This window comes from Rhinatrema bivittatum, chromosome 11 (assembly GCF_901001135.1).
Source record: "Rhinatrema bivittatum chromosome 11, aRhiBiv1.1, whole genome shotgun sequence".
Lineage (NCBI taxonomy): Eukaryota > Metazoa > Chordata > Amphibia > Gymnophiona > Rhinatrematidae > Rhinatrema > Rhinatrema bivittatum.
The window spans coordinates 28,057,215-28,072,876 of NC_042625.1; the positions used below are offsets into that span (position 1 = coordinate 28,057,215).

A 15,662-nucleotide genomic window follows, 5' to 3' on the forward strand; every position below is an offset into this window, starting at 1 on the left:
CTTCTTTCTGAGAGGTAGGACCATACACCGAACAAAGTGTATAAGACTCCCCGCCCAGAACTACATTAAGGAGAAGGTAGCGGCCTAACGGGTCAGAAAGAATATTCCGGACCTCAAAGTGAATGTCTTTATGCACCAGGATTCCCACACCCGAATATCTGGAGGCAGGTGTCGCCGCCGCCCAAAATTGATGGGGGTATTTTTCTGAGCGTAAGAGGCCCTCATAGCGCTAGCGTAGGTGAGTTTCCTGGACATAAATCACCTGGGCAGATAACCTGTCTATTTCCTGAAATAAGAGCTTCCGTTTCCTGCCTGAATTCAATCCCTTAACATTAAGGGAGAGGAAGGTAATTGAGGTCATAATCTTAATATCTCTGCACCTCCCCTCCCCCAATCCCACAGCCCAGCACCGAGAACCAAGAGTGCCGGCCCAGAAGAATCCGATAACAAAACCCCATACTCAGCCATACCCGTGTAATAGCCCGGCAGTCCACTTAAATAGAGGGAACCCCTGGCCATACTGACTACCACAGAACACTCTAAGAGCATGAAAGCCGGGCATTGTGAAGCTAAACCCCCCTCCCCCCCAGCAAATATCCTGGATGGTTCCACACCTTCCAGAGAAGAACATGGAGGAAGAAACCATGCCGGGGTGCGGAGTCTGCCCCCCCCCCCCCCCCCGGAGCAATCAATTGATAATCATAAAGTCAGAATACACACTGTGACAACAGAATAAGTCCACCCCATGAAATAAGCGAACAGAGACGCTGAGGCACATCTGAAATGGCAGTCAGTTTCACGACATCTTAGTCAATAAGAGCCCAGATAACTGGATGGGCCAGGCAATTCAGGTGAGGGTCCCAGATTCCCCGTGGTCGCTGGCATTCCTCCGAAGCCGACGGCCTCCTTTGGTGACCCGTTGCCAGCGTGGGGCGGCTGGTCTGGAGCCGGAAGCAGCCACCTCTTTAGATATCGGAATATCCGCAGTAATACCCACGGCTTTCAGGGCTGGCACCGCATCTTCCAGACTGTGAACTTTATAGGATTTCCCATCCACTTGGAACCAGAGGCCGAAGGGGAACAGCCATCTGTAACGAATGGAAGCACTGGCCAAAGCAGAGGTGACCGGGCGCAGAGCCATTCGTTTGCGCAGGGTACTCGCCGCCAGATCTGCAAAAATGGAAATGTCATTCCCCTCCCAACTCCAAACACGCTGCTTCCTGGCCGCTGCAGCAATCCTCTCCTTATAAGCATAAGAGTGAAAACAGACTACAATGTCAAATACCCGGTTGCCGGACTTGGGTCCCAGGGACCGATGCGCTCGTTCGATCCCTGAATCCAACGCAGGACCCTCGCTGCCGGTCTCCGAATTCCCAAGAAGCCAGAGGCATATTTTTTGAATAATAGAGACACAGTCCTGATATTCCTCTGTTTCAGGCACACCTTTAAAACGAAGGTTACAGCGTCTGGTCCTGTTCTCCAAATCCTCGAGTTTGTCCTCCAAGGTCGTTTGTGCGGATTTTAATGCGGTCACCTCCAGCTGCTGCTGCTGCCAGCGCTCCTCGTGCTCATCCAAGCGAAGGTCCGCGTCATCCACACGGCGGCCCAAGGCCGCGTTGTCCTCCCGCATTTCCTGCAGCTTTTCAGCGATTTCCGTTTTAAAGCCTTTAATATCGCGTCGCAGCTCCATAAACCAGGAGCGCATCTCGGATCGGAGGGGACACTCTGGGTCCGGGAGGTCTTTGTCGGAGTCCACGTGCTCCGGGTCCTCCTGCTCGACTGCCACCACCATTTTAGGGCCCTGGAGGTCCGGCACGTCTCCCCCTTTGCTGTATGAAAATTTTGCAAAGTCCACGGTTTTTTTTTTTTTGCGCCATGGCCCCACAGCGTTCCGCTTCCCAAGCGCCCAAAAATTGCCGCGATTCGGGTGGGTGGCACGGTGTTTTTGTAGCGAAAAGTGCTCCGGGGCTGAGAGCTCCTCTAAGAAGCAGCCGGCATGGGAAGTGATGTCACTTCCTCTCGCGATTTAACTACTCTGAACTACTTGTATCACTGTGGTGCTCTAAGACCTATGATTATGAATGACATCCTTCAAGCAATCTGACAATATATAGTCTTTCTTGCTGCTGGGTGTTATGATGGCCTTTTAAGCTCACGCTAGTGTTTTATTTATTTATTTAAAGCTTTTTATATACCGGCATTCTTAGGACACATCATGTCGGTTTACAGGTAACTGTGAAAGGAAATTACAATGAACGACAATAGCAGGATAGCTAGATAACACATGAAAGTACATTTTTATAGAAGGTCAACTAGCAGAATAAACTTTGGTTGAACTATTTGGATTTTTAGGTTATCCATATTAAAATTAAATAAACATATGAACTTATAAACAATATTAGGTAGATATATTACCATATGTACAAATGATGGCAGAGGCTGAAAGGGGGCTGGGAGGGAGGGAGCGGGGAAGGAGATAGAGCGGGGGTGGGGGGTGGGGAGGTAGTGCGGGGATGGAAGTGGGGCAAGGAGTGTTGGTGTGAATCAGAGGAAAACGTTGCCAGGGGGGATGGGGCAGGGTAGGAGGGGAGGTAGTAGGACGTTGAAAGTAGGACAGGGAAGGGAGCTGAAAGTGGTTCGGAAGAGGTCACTGACTAGGATTGAGAGGAGTTGGGGTATGCCTGTTTAGAAAGCCAAGTTTTGATTCCTTTTTTGAATTGGCTCAGGGATGGTTCTAAACAGAGTTCGGCGGGAAGGGAGTTCCAGAGGGTGGGGCCAGCAATGGAGAAGGCTCTTTCTCTGGTGGTTGTGAGGTGAGCAATTTTGAGTGAGGGGGTGTGGAGGGTGCCTGAAAGAGAGTTTCTGGTGGGGCGGTTGGCTTGACGGAAGTGTGGCATATCTTCGAGCCAAGTTGATCACGATCTTCGAGTGTTGATCATGATCCTCAAGAATTTGAATCTGTTATGTGAATGCCAATATCGTTGATGCGCTAATCTTTTGCATTTCACGTTTTTGACTCCTTATAATAGTTATTGGACTGCAGTTCTTGCCAGTCCCCTTGATGGGCAGGAAGAGGGGCAAAAAAATGCTTCCTCCCTGATGTTGGAAAACAAATCTCTTCCCCAACTTACATAACTGCAGGAATCAGCTACAACAGGTCACCACCTTTGTTGGGCAGTTCTTCCCTAAACACTGGTTGACTTCATCCCTGGGTTCCCCATTCCTTGGGCATCAGAAAGGCCCAGGTCTTCAGCAGATCTCCTCTACAGGTTTAAAAATCCCAAAAATTAGTCCCAGAGTAGCTACCCTGCACCTTGTGGTGAAAGTACAGCAGTGGAGCCCCTTTGGCTTCTCCTGGAAGGGTCGCAGAGGGTTTCTGAGGTTCCAGGTAGGCCCAAAATCCAACTTAGATAGAGAGGTTGCATTTTTCCTAACTTCCAAATAAATACTGCCCCCAGAACCTGTCAGAGCTCTGCTATAAAATCTTAGGACCAGGTTTACCCATTACAGCTCCAATGGGAGGACTGTCCATGAATGGGTACTCCCCTAATTATTTCTCTAGCTGCATTAGGCTATTGCAAGACCTATTAGTAACCCAAAACGTGGTCTGGGTTACAAGTGAATTCAAGCCTGCATTATTGTACATGATTTATGGACAACAGGCTCAAGAGAACTGAAAAGTTGTTTCATACGTACTGAAAAAAAATGGCTGCTGAGAAAAAAATAGGTTTCTGATATGGAGGAGGCATTGAACATGGAATCTGTTGCTCATGATCTTTTACTAAGGAGAAGAAACAACATATTCTGAGAATGATAATAGATCAAGAGAGACTGCTACTTCCCAAAGAGTTATCTTTGACATACTCATGATTTCAGAACAGTCCTTCAAACAATAATATTCTCGAAAATTGACTATTGCAACACAATACTTCTCGGTCTCCCTGAAGCCACACTCAGACCCCTTCAACTACTACAAAACGCCGCCACAAGGTCAATAACAAACATAAAAAAATGCAACCACATCACTCCCACACTAAAAGAGCTTCACTGGCTTCCCATCAACCAAAGAATTCAGTACAAAACCCTCACCCTTATCCATAAGAAAATCAACAACACCGACATGAATTGGTTAAACAATGCCTTACTTCCTCATTCCACACATAGAAGCCTCAGGTCCTCAAACACTGGACTCCTAGCTGTCCCAAACTCCAAAACAGCAAACTGCTCATCTACCCGCAAACGTGCCATATCCATGGCAGGCCCCACACTCTGGAACAGCCTCCCACCCTCCATCAGAAACGAACCCTCCACTCAAGTATTCAAAAAACAACTCAAAACCTGGCTCTTCAGAAAAGCCTTCCCACCAGTTACTTAACCCACCCCCTCAGCACACAATCCACCCTGAAAACAACTTCCCCCCCCCAGCCACCCTCACCCCCTCCTCCCCCCCCCTTACCCACCCCTCCCCTCCTTCAAAATCTCCACACTTCTTTGTTCCAAAAACCCCGTAGATAACACCCTATTCATCTTCCCCGTTGTGCACTTCTAGAACTCCCCTCTAAATATCCCTTCTCCCTCATAACTACTACCTTTTATCTTGTAAATAGGTTGATCCTGCTACTTTGTTAGCCATATGGTCAGTAAATTGTCCGTTTTTATCAAAAATCAATTATAGTCATCTGTTCTTTCGTCCTGTTATCATGTAACAAATAGTTACCATGTTATAATGTAAAATAAGCAGTTCATGTCTTATTTGTTTCAGTTATATGTAAACCGATGTGATATATCGATCGAATGTCGGTATATAAAAACAATAAATAAATAAATAAAAATAAAATACTGTCTGTCATCGGCTTTTGATCATTCCTAGAAACTAATAGGTAGACAAAAAGATGTAAAAAACAACAAATATACTAATCAATACTAACAATTTTAACATTTAATTTCAGAAAAAAGTTTTTTTTTCTTTTAAATATGGGGTCAGCCACCCCATAAATACAGTCGAGGGTTAAAAAGACACCAAAGATTCCCCGACACGTTTCACACAAGAGCACTGTCTCAGGAGAGCTGTGAACAGATGTTCCCTCTGGAAATTTACCACCCAGCTCACATATACACATAAGATGTTTCCTAAATAAAAAATCAGAGATCTCTCAATTAAATCCAACAGATTACAATCAATTAGTGTCACATCTCAATTCATCTCAATGCGTAAATGGATGATTTTTTTAAATAATTTCCTTCTCTTATAAACTCTTTAAATTATTCTTTAATTTAATTATTCCATTAAATTATTCTTTTTTGATCATACGTAATACAGAATCGTGTATATAGTTAATAAGTCAATCTCTATCTAATGGCCTTGCTTAAGTCCACTGGTCCCTTTTCTTTCCTCTACTCCTCCCAACCTGTTTCCTCATCTCCTTGTTACATGTAACTTTCATTTTTTCCTAAAGCATTTCTTCCTAAAGCATGTTTTTTTTATTATCCCCGTTAACTGTAAACCGATGAGACATGCAAATGAATGTCGGTATATAAAAGTTTTTAAATAAATAAATTCTTCATAAGTCATTAATTGGCAAATAAGCAAAAACCATTTAGTTTGGCCCTAGATATTAAATTCATCAATATCTTTCCAAAGTTAACTTTTTAAAGACAAAAAAGACAAAAGGTTTTAGCTTATACTTGGAAAAATATTGTCCGCAAATATTTTGTTGTTTTGTTTTTTATTTTTTTACTTGTGACCTTTAAAACGAGAGGAAGAGTAACATTTGCTTCGGGATATAATTATAAAGCCAGGTTTACTAAGGAAACTTTCCAATTTCGTGCATATGGGATAGAAAAGTATTTCCGTCTACGCTGGACACGTGAAACGAAGGGGATGAATTAGCACACGTTTGACACTTGTGAAAAACAGCGCCAACTATCAAGGCTTTTAGTGGCGCCGCTGTCCACCAATTTGGAACAGGCACACCAAGACACTTAAACTGGCACATGGGGAAAACCCTTTGCAAAGTTGGCTCACAGTCCAAGAAAATTAGTTCCTCTCACAGGGATTGCAGATCCTCATGGCTTCTGACGATGACTGGTGCATTTGGCAATGGCTCAAGATTACTACAGCAATAACCTGTGCTATTTATTTTATTTATCTATTTAAGAAGATCAAAAAAGAGCGCAAATAGATCCCAGAGAGGGAGCAAAATCAAAGAAAAATGGGGGATCAAAAAATATATATTTTAATTAAATTGTTTACCTATAAGCTAATAGTGTATAATGTAAAAAATGTAAAGAATAGTCTTTTCTTATTAAAACCGCATCAGCAAGCCAGACGGCAGATCTCTGACTTTGAAAGAGATCGCCCGGTCTTCTCAATCATTTGCGGTTTGAACCAGAGTCTTTATAGGACTTGTATAGGAATCTTTCCCTTAAGTGCAATATAGATAGTCAATATGCATTGAAATCATCTCTACATGGTCTGCTTGCTGATACAGAGCTTTTAAAGAGCACAATCAACAATTCTCCAAAGGTCAAACTGCAAAACAGAACTTCTAAAGGCTCAACCACGGCTGAAGTTTCGCTTAAAAAAGCTTCATCAGGAGCCCAACTTGTCAGTCTTCAGTCGGACAAATAGCGTCTCCCATAGTAATGTAACCAACTCGGAACAGCAATGTCTCCGATTTCTTTCAACGCCGAGCACCTAAGGAAGAGTTTCTTATACAAGTCCTACAAAGACTCCAGTTAAAACCGCAAATGATTGAGAAGACCGGGCGATCTCTTTCAAAGTCAGAGATCTGCCGTCTGGCTTGCTGATGCGGTTTTAATAAGAAAAGACTATTCTTCACATTTTGTACATTATACACTATTAGCTTATAGGTAAACAATTTAATTAAAATATATATATATATGATTCTCCATTTTTCTTTGATTTATTTATTTAAAACATGCATCACCAGCACATATGTTGATATGTTGCCAAATATACTGCAATAGCCCCTTCCTTGAAAGCCGTTATTGAACCGGTATGCCAAGGAATGTCCCCATGTGCTCTGCAGCAATCTTAAAGCCAGTCTGCCTCCAATAAATACACTTTCAAATGGCCCAGTCTAAGAGAGAGGATTCTGTAGTGAGAGGCGGTCACTACGGAATGACTTTCTGCACTGTTGTGCAGGTGGCCTGGTGATTAGAATAATGAGCCTGGAGACCTGGCTTCACATCCAGCTTCTGACACTCATCGTGACCATGGGCCCATGTGGTTTTAAGTTCCGGAGACTTGGCAACCCTCTCCCCCCATCCAATTAGATAATAAGCTCTCTGGGACAGGGACTTGGTTTCTTCTAAGGGGCCCTGCTTTAGGGTGTCCTGTGCTGAAATGTAGTTATTATTTAGAGTTGAGGTCTCCAGCCAGCTGAGAGTCAGCATATCAGCACTAGGCTGTGTCTTGGCATTTTAACTTTTTGGGTTTTTTGCCAGAATGAGGATTTACCAATGTTTTATGAGTTTTATAATCATCATATATGAAGAAAATATATATCCTAAGCTCTTAATTAGTGAAAGCAAAGCTTTAGAAATCGGATCTCACTAATTTCACTCTCCTACAAATTCTAAATGCTGTAGGCCCAAAAGAAATATATTTAGTGAACAAGGAAAATTCTGTTCATTGCCCCTCCCTTCAATACACACCATGGCATAAATCAGTCGACCTTCTGCCTCATACGCTAAGACACTGTGTACTTCCAGAGAGGCTGCTTCAGAGTTTTCTTGGGTCTTGCAGTACAAAGTACTCTCACCCAAAGTACTCATTCTTTAATTAGTTTTCCATTTGAGGACCCCTCAGTTCTCTTGATTGCAATTTGCTGCCCACAGATATGCCTTTACTGCAAATTCTTGTAGACATTTCGGCTGCAATGCAAATGTGTCAAATGATTAGCGTACAAGTAATATCCCTGCTGTCTTTGTATTTTGCATAAGTGGCATGATTTGCATCAAGTTTTCAGCTAAGATTTATTTTTCCATTAGTTCTGGTCCTTATGAAATAGCATTTGTACTGTCAAACCTCAATGTGCTAGTGGTCTCTGCTGTCAGTCTAATGCATTCTGCCTGCATGCTCCATTACAAATACACAAGAGACCAGACTCCTAATGCAAATATTTCTCTTCTCAGCAGCAAAGGTGGAAGACTTTACTAATCAGAGCATGTGTTGCTTGTTGGTTAAAAAAATATATTGTAAAAATGCTTCTCAGTGGGACTGGCCTTCTGGGTCAGCAGACGTGCTGTGCACGGAGAAGTAGAGAGGTCTGAATTCAATTCCTGGCATGGATTCTCCTCCCAGGGCTGCTGAATCGGGGGTGGGAGAGGGAGTCTCAGCCGTCACTCAATAGTGACACCTAGTGGCCAGACTTGAGAGCCCACGTTGTTTAGGTTCCAGAGGGAGCCACACTGATAACTGGGCAGAGTTGGGAAGGGGATATAAAATGGGGGGAGGGCAACCTGGGTGGTTGCAAAGGAAATCTGATGGCACTATAGTCCAGTAGAAGCTGGTTCTGTTTGAGCTGGAAGCCCCTAAGGAACAGGAGGAAAATGCTAGGCCAAAAATATCCCTATACCTCTTACTAGACTTGGAGGATTTACGCGTGTAACCAGGTCTACACGCGCTGGGCCTATTTTAAAAAGGCTCGGCGACGCACATAAATCCAGGGACTTGCAAAAAGGGGCAGGGGAGGGGCAGGCTCCCAGCACAGCAGCCATATTTGCCACTGTGCCAGGGATTGCGCGCTGGCAGGCGCAACTTACTTCAGCCCCAGGGCTGAAGTAAGTTTTGTGATAAAAAAAAAGAAATTATCAAAGGTAGGGGGGAAAGAGTGGGGGATGTAGGGGAAGGGAAGTTCCCTCCCAGGCCCCTCCGATTTCGGAGGGGCCTGGGAGGGAAAGGGGGAAGGCAGCACGGCTCGGAGCGGCCTTGGCGCACGCAAGGTGCACAATTGTGCACCCCCTTGCGCGCGCCGACCCCGGATTTTATAAAATGCGCGACCCCAGGCAGAATTATGACATCACGTTGGGGAAGTAACGATAAATTGGAATTTCTTATTCCGACAGATGTATGCCCCTTTGACTGAACTCCGGCATGTCCACAAGCCGCACACGTGATACTGTATGGACATCCGATACAACAAAATGAATAACGTTACGGTCGCTCTTTTTTTTTTTATCCGACATGCATTTTTGGTGCTGTTGTGATTTGTGTCTCATTTGAATCCTGTATCACGTACCCAGGAGAGGTGGCTGTGCACGTGCTGAAACCGTGGGCACCCAAAACGGACACACATTTTTAGTATGTCTGCATTTTATCAGCCTGTTTATCTGTATCAATTGTAACAGAGTTTAGGTATTTATTTATTTATTTTATTTAAAACCTCTTCCATTCCGTGTAATCCAATTTATTCAATGCAGTATTCAATGCAGCTTTAAAGGAGGGGCAGGATGTCCGAGCTTTTTCCGGTTTTAGGATGGTGCAAGTCTGACTTGCTCAACTGGAAGTAGACGGCATGGGAGGCTCTGCCAAGGCACAGTGCGAATGGGGGCTGTCACAGCGAACAACAGATACTGGGAGTAAGGAGTTGATTACACCAGAGGAGGCTTCCAGCTGAAATGTGTTCTGCTGGACAGGGATGTGGAGGAAAAAAAATTTGCTTTAATCTTTTTGTTTGTTTTCAGGAGGTTTTTTTTCCCATGAATTTCAGTTCATGGATTACTTGATTCGTTTCAAACGTGTGAAAAAATGAAGCAAGCAATTAAATACCCCTCCCCCAAAAACAAACAGCTAAAAAATGAAAACAAACCCTTCCTCCCACCCTTCCAGAAAAATGCCGGGTCAGGATCCATCCCGGCCCACACTAACGATCCAGTGGGGATCTGCCAGCTCAGACTGGGCCGAAGTCTCATAGGCCCAGGCCTGATGCTGCAGCCCAACCCAAAGGCCGGGTCCCAACACTGGGGCCTTGACCCACACCCAGGCTCACTGCTGCAAACCGACCTGGGCCTCAGCTCAGGGTCAGGCCCAGGCCTTGGAACCTAGGCCTGGAAGCTCGTCTTCACACATCCTCTTTTCTTCTTCCCGAAGAACAATCACGGTGTATAACTGCCGTACCTCAAAAAGGCCGACCACTGGGGTGAATGCACCGGAGTTAATTAACTCTGGCATGACCCCAGCAGACACTATCATTGTGCTACAAGAAGAAGAAAGAAGAGGACACGTTAAGAAGAGCTTCCAGGCCTGGGCTCCGAGGCCCCGGCATCTGGACCCAACCCCATAGCATCAGCGTTGAGAACTGGCCTCTGGGTCAAGTCGGGTTGCGGCATCAGGCCTGGGTCTGGGCTCCGAGGCCCCGGCCTCTGGACCCAGCCTTTGACGGATACCCGATGGATCAGGGACGGTTTTGTTTTTGTTTTGTTTTTTTTTATTTTCTAAGGATTTGGCTGAGGTCCTGGCTTCAGGCTGCCGCCGAGACCCCGGTGTCATGCTCGAGCCTAGGCTGTGGCCCTGCTTTGGGCCTTGGCCTAATGCTGTAGGCGAGGCCCTGGCTTGGGGACTAGACCTAGGCCCAATGCATTTATTTAAAACGAAACAAATTTGTTTTGGGTCCCCCGTTCCCCCCGAATGAAATGAATTAGCCTTATTCGTCACATTTTGCACTTATTTTAAACAAATGCACATCCCTACTGTTGGATGATGCCTGAGGTTCAGGCAGGTTGAAGGTACCTTTCTCACTGGGTTGTGGCAAACCTGCAGCTCAGGCATCAGATTGGGATGTTTCCTAGAAATGGAAACAGCAGCCCAGGTGTGTTACCTCTTTGTTAATAAAGCTGTGGCCCATGGTTTCCACAAGCTTGTACTGCTATTTATTTGCGTCTTGTTTCTGAGAATTATGAAAGGAGGTTGTGTTTTCAACTCTGCACCTATTTTTTTTTCCCATGGAAAAAGCACCCACACAAAAAAGCAGGCGCCGTAACAATTTTCAAGAAAGCGCTGCATACTTTCGCTTTGAAAACTGGGACAAAGCTCACCGGTAAAAAGTATCTACGAGCTTTGTCCCAATGTGGACAGTCTAACAAATCACCCACTCCCCCCAAGAGAAACCCAAGCATTCTAGGTGAACCTCTGGCAGGTGCGCAGCAGGACCTGTTGCTCGTTTTTTGGTTTCAGATGCATGCTCCAAGCATCTTTTGCTAGTGCACTCTCAGAGGAGGCTGCATTACTTCAAGCGTCTTATCTCGGCTGGAAGGAGTAAGGGAATACACTACACAGGGGAAGGTGAAAAATTAGATTGATGAATCCTCACAAGTTCAGATAAAGATGCCATATTTTAGAAAACATGTGGGGGGAGGGGGTTATAAATCTCCAAAAATTGTGAATATTTTTAAGTGAGAACTGAATATCCTTTCTCGTGAAGTTTGGGTTTGTTTTTTTTATGTCAATTTAGTTTTGCATTCAATATTTTTGCTTTCATCCATGTTATTTGCTTACTCAAATTGCAGCATATACTGCGCTCCAAAGAGTCCCAGGGTCAAGGGATTAACAATTCCTGTTTGGGTATTACCATGAAGAAACATGACTGTGTCAGTACTAGAACCCGTAACCATATGGCCGAAAGGCTGTAATTCTACTGAGCAGCCAAATGTATGGCCAGCTTGTCATCGGTGATCCCCTGCGGGACTGCCACGTCACTCTGAGCATACCAGAGTACTTTTATTATTAGTATTTATTAGATTTAATTACCTTAAGCATTCTTAAAGCCTACAAAGAATTAAACAAGCTTTGAAATGCATATAATAAGAGAATGCGAATCATGGCAGGATCAGAGACAATGTATGACTCTTGTTATAGTTTGAGATTTTAGCTCCGTTCCCTGGGACTGCATCTCAGCTCTTTAAACAGGAAATGTGCTTTTCTCCCAGCCCCCTGCCTGGGCAATCACATCCTCTAAATTTGGTCACTTATTAATGCTTAAAATTGCCAAGGCAGCTCCTTAAAAGGTGTGCCTTAATGTTCTTTAGCCATTTCAGATCCAGGCACGAGTTAAGTAAATGTGAGCTATATTGTATCTTTGTACTGGTTTTTATTGTATGAAGAGTTTTCTTAGTTATGCTGCATTGTGCCCCTCCCTGGACTTCGGAAGGCAGGGGTAACTAATATTTTAAATACATGCTCTCCACTTTAGATAGATTATTTTTTAAAAAAGAGGATTGAATTATGAATGTGTATGAAAGATGCATAAATGGACAGTAACCAGGACTGAAGCCTTGACGATTGACGCAACTGTTCACAAGTCTCAGACACGTGCTAATTCAATCCCTGTTTATATCTGGGGGGTTTTCCCTTTCAAAACCATTTTTTGGTGGCAGATCACCAACCTATAGTTTTAAATTTTTGTTTTTAATAGACTTGCACCATCGAGACTGCAGTGTCCCCTAAAAGAAAAAAAAAAAAAACATTTGCATCTCAACTGCACCATGGTGCATGAAAGCCAAATAGAAAAAAATTAAAAAAGCCTTTGGCATTATCAGCTGTACCCTACAGATTGTTCTATTATGGTCATGCAGTAGTTCAACTTTGAAATGTAAAATTAGCATTAGCAGTCCTCTACTAAACGCTGAGATTGTGGGCATGCATTCAAATGAATAACTGAATGACGTGCCTATGGTGAAAAGAAAAATAAGACATCTGGAGATCATGTTTTGTGTTCAAAATAGAGGCTTCTTTTGTCTAAACAGCTCTAATACATCCATAAGTGCATGTAATTTCTATTAGGGGCAGAAATAGTTTGCTGTTAATCTATTTTAGCTGCAAATCTGCTGTCCCTTTTAGCTTTATTAGGCCGTCTTTGAAACTGCCAATTTCTGACGCATCCACAACTGTGTCACTTTTCATGTTTTATAGTGCAGGAGCGGCACAGCGGTTAACTCCATTACGCCGGGAGGCTCCAACTGGCTTTTAGCAGACATTTGTTTGTCTTCTGGCATATAACACATTAGAGATCAGAAAGGTCATTGGTGCAAAATGCAAAAACGTATGCTCGGCATTTAGTGCATGTGAAGAGATCATCACAAAATTATTATGTGATACATATTTACTTATGTGTAAGCATTTCCTAAACATAGGCCTAAGGCAGGCTATAATCCAAAAAATAAGGCACTAATGGACACATACAGCGATGAGGTAGAGAGCAAGTAAATAGATGAAAAGTGGGATACATGAGGTTGGCGTAAGGAAATGGATGCAGTGGGTATAAAGTTCATATATTTAGTATCTTGATCCATATGTTAGGGGCAGAACAGGTGACTGCAAGAAGTCCTGGGCAAGTTAGTCTAGCTGAAGCCAGGGAAGGGGGAAAGCAAAGCACCCTTACAGGGCTGTAGGAGAGCAGAAGTTATTTATTTATTTATTTATTTTTAATTTTTATATACCGATGTTCCTGTAAAGAATACATATCGCACCGGTTTACAAGGAACTGAACAGTCGCCTCCAGGGCGGAAATACATTAAAACAGTCGCCTCAAGGCAGAATACATTAACACAAGTATACAGGAAAACTATTAAAGAGAAGAGAATGGAATTCTCTTCTCTTTAATAGTAAATAAGAGAAGTTGGGTAAATAGTAAATAAGTAAATAATAAATAAATAAATAGTAAATAAATAAATAAATAAATAAATAAATAGTATAATAAATAGTGAATAGTAAATAAATAAATAAATAAATAAATAGTATAAATAAATAAATAAATAGTAAATAAGTAAATAGTAAATAAGAGAAGTTGGGGAAAGATTCAGGAACAAGTTGATTCGCACATCTGAAAACCAGGAGCCATGTCGATAAGATGCAAAATTGGCGTAACATGGCCAGTAGATTTGGCCCTTACCAAAAGTTTAGCTGCTCTGCAAAAACTGGAAGGTGTTTGAGGTTGCAATGTGCGATGCCACGGAATGGAGAATTCAGAAATCAACTCAGTTGGTGATCAGCGAGCAGCTAGGTCATGCCTCGTGAAGTAGTTCTACCGTTGACGAGGCTGGCGTGGGTGCATAAAGGCACTGCTGAGATGTGGGCTTCCACTGTGAGATGCTGCAAGAGAGACCAAACTTTTGTGAATTTACTTAAGGCACTGGATGGACTTTTTAGAGATAAGCTCTTTTCATCTTAACTTTTATATGCATTTATAAAATCCTAAAAAAATATTGTGACCGATGGTTAAAACTAACAACTGCACTGAAAGATTTGAATCACATATCATGTGTGTCAGTGTGCTTCTTATGTTGGTCACATTTTCTATCAGTTTTAATCTGGTGTGTCAGCTGCAGAGTGAGTAAATTTTGTTTTGCCTTTGTGGTTATTCTTTCTACTCTATTTTTCTAGGTTTAATGATTGACCATAAAAACCTCCACTCATTCCATCCCACCTATCACATAAAGACAACCATTTCAATAGTACAAGCAAAATAACTTTATAAAGTGCCTTCGCTATTTGATTTCCACAATAGAGATAAAAGAAAGGAGGAAGCTGGCCTCAGTCTGGCCCAACTAGCCAATGAATCAAGCAACCATGCAGAAGCAATGGCACACAGAAAGCTATATATTCCTTGATAAAAAAAAAAAGATATATATATATATTTCTGAAGACATTTATATATATATATATATATATATATATATATATATATATATATTTATATATATATATAGCTTTCTGTGGGCCATTGCTATTGCCTGATTCATTGGCTAGTTGGGCCAGACTGGATGAAGACATGTATTCATGCTCCCAGGGCAAAAATACATCTGAGGCTGGCTGGCACCATTTTGAAAATGGCAGAGCCCTTGGGGTGCTCCAGGACCCACTAGACCACCAGGGACTTCATGTAAGTGCCGAGGAGGGATGGGGAAAGGGGGAGGAGGTACGGGATAAGGAATAACTTTTGTGAGAGAAAAGGGGCAGCTTTGGTGAGGGGGGGGGGGAGGGTGAGGGGGCCAGGGCTAGAGCTTTAAAATACTTTCTTTTTCAGTTTTTACATTTCTGTCACTTCAGGATCCAGCGGGAGGGGACAGGGGGACCCCAATACATGGCGGTCCAAGGATGTGAGACATCGTGCTATGCAGTCATGCCTTGGTATTTTACCATAAGCCTGCAGTACTCCCCTCTGGGGAAAATACAGTGCCTTGCTAAAAAGACCCCTTTGATTGAAATGCTTGTCCATGGTTGACAATGGCGAGTTGTTTCAATGACCATGGGCTGTCTGTTCAGTCTATGGTGGGACCTTGGTCCAAGAATTGCCAAACTTTGATCAGCCATAGTGACATGGTGACCAACTCATCCCAACTGGACCTAAAATCATCAGGGGGATTACTATGATTAGTTGGGATGGCATTGCTGTGGCTTAGAGCATGCCTTTATTATAGCAGAAAGTACTCACTGAACATGGGGATGTCAAACAGATTACGATAACCCTTATACCAAAATCAGAATTTCAACAAATGGCAAAGCTTTAAAGGCTAAGCTGACTATCCACTCAATACATGTTATACAATATATTTAGTGAAGTCATTGAAAAATTAACATGATGCAACCTGCCATCAGATCCCATCTCCCAATACTTGATATTTGCCGCAAAACCCTCTTT

General features: G+C 43.2%; 1 protein-coding gene across 3 annotated transcripts in view; it reads right to left on the bottom strand.

The window, feature by feature from the left end:
- Nucleotides 1-15,662, bottom strand: part of CMKLR1 (chemerin chemokine-like receptor 1) — a 421,974-nt gene that overhangs the window by 228,276 nt on the left and 178,036 nt on the right. For 2 of the 3 annotated variants that reach the window (XM_029571275.1, XM_029571274.1), the window contains exon 2: nucleotides 13,914-14,113. The exons of the other annotated variant lie outside the window; for it this stretch is intronic. The gene's annotated coding sequence lies outside the window, so the exon portion shown is untranslated. The remainder of the gene's footprint in view (nucleotides 1-13,913; nucleotides 14,114-15,662) is intronic. 3 annotated transcript variants of the gene reach the window in all.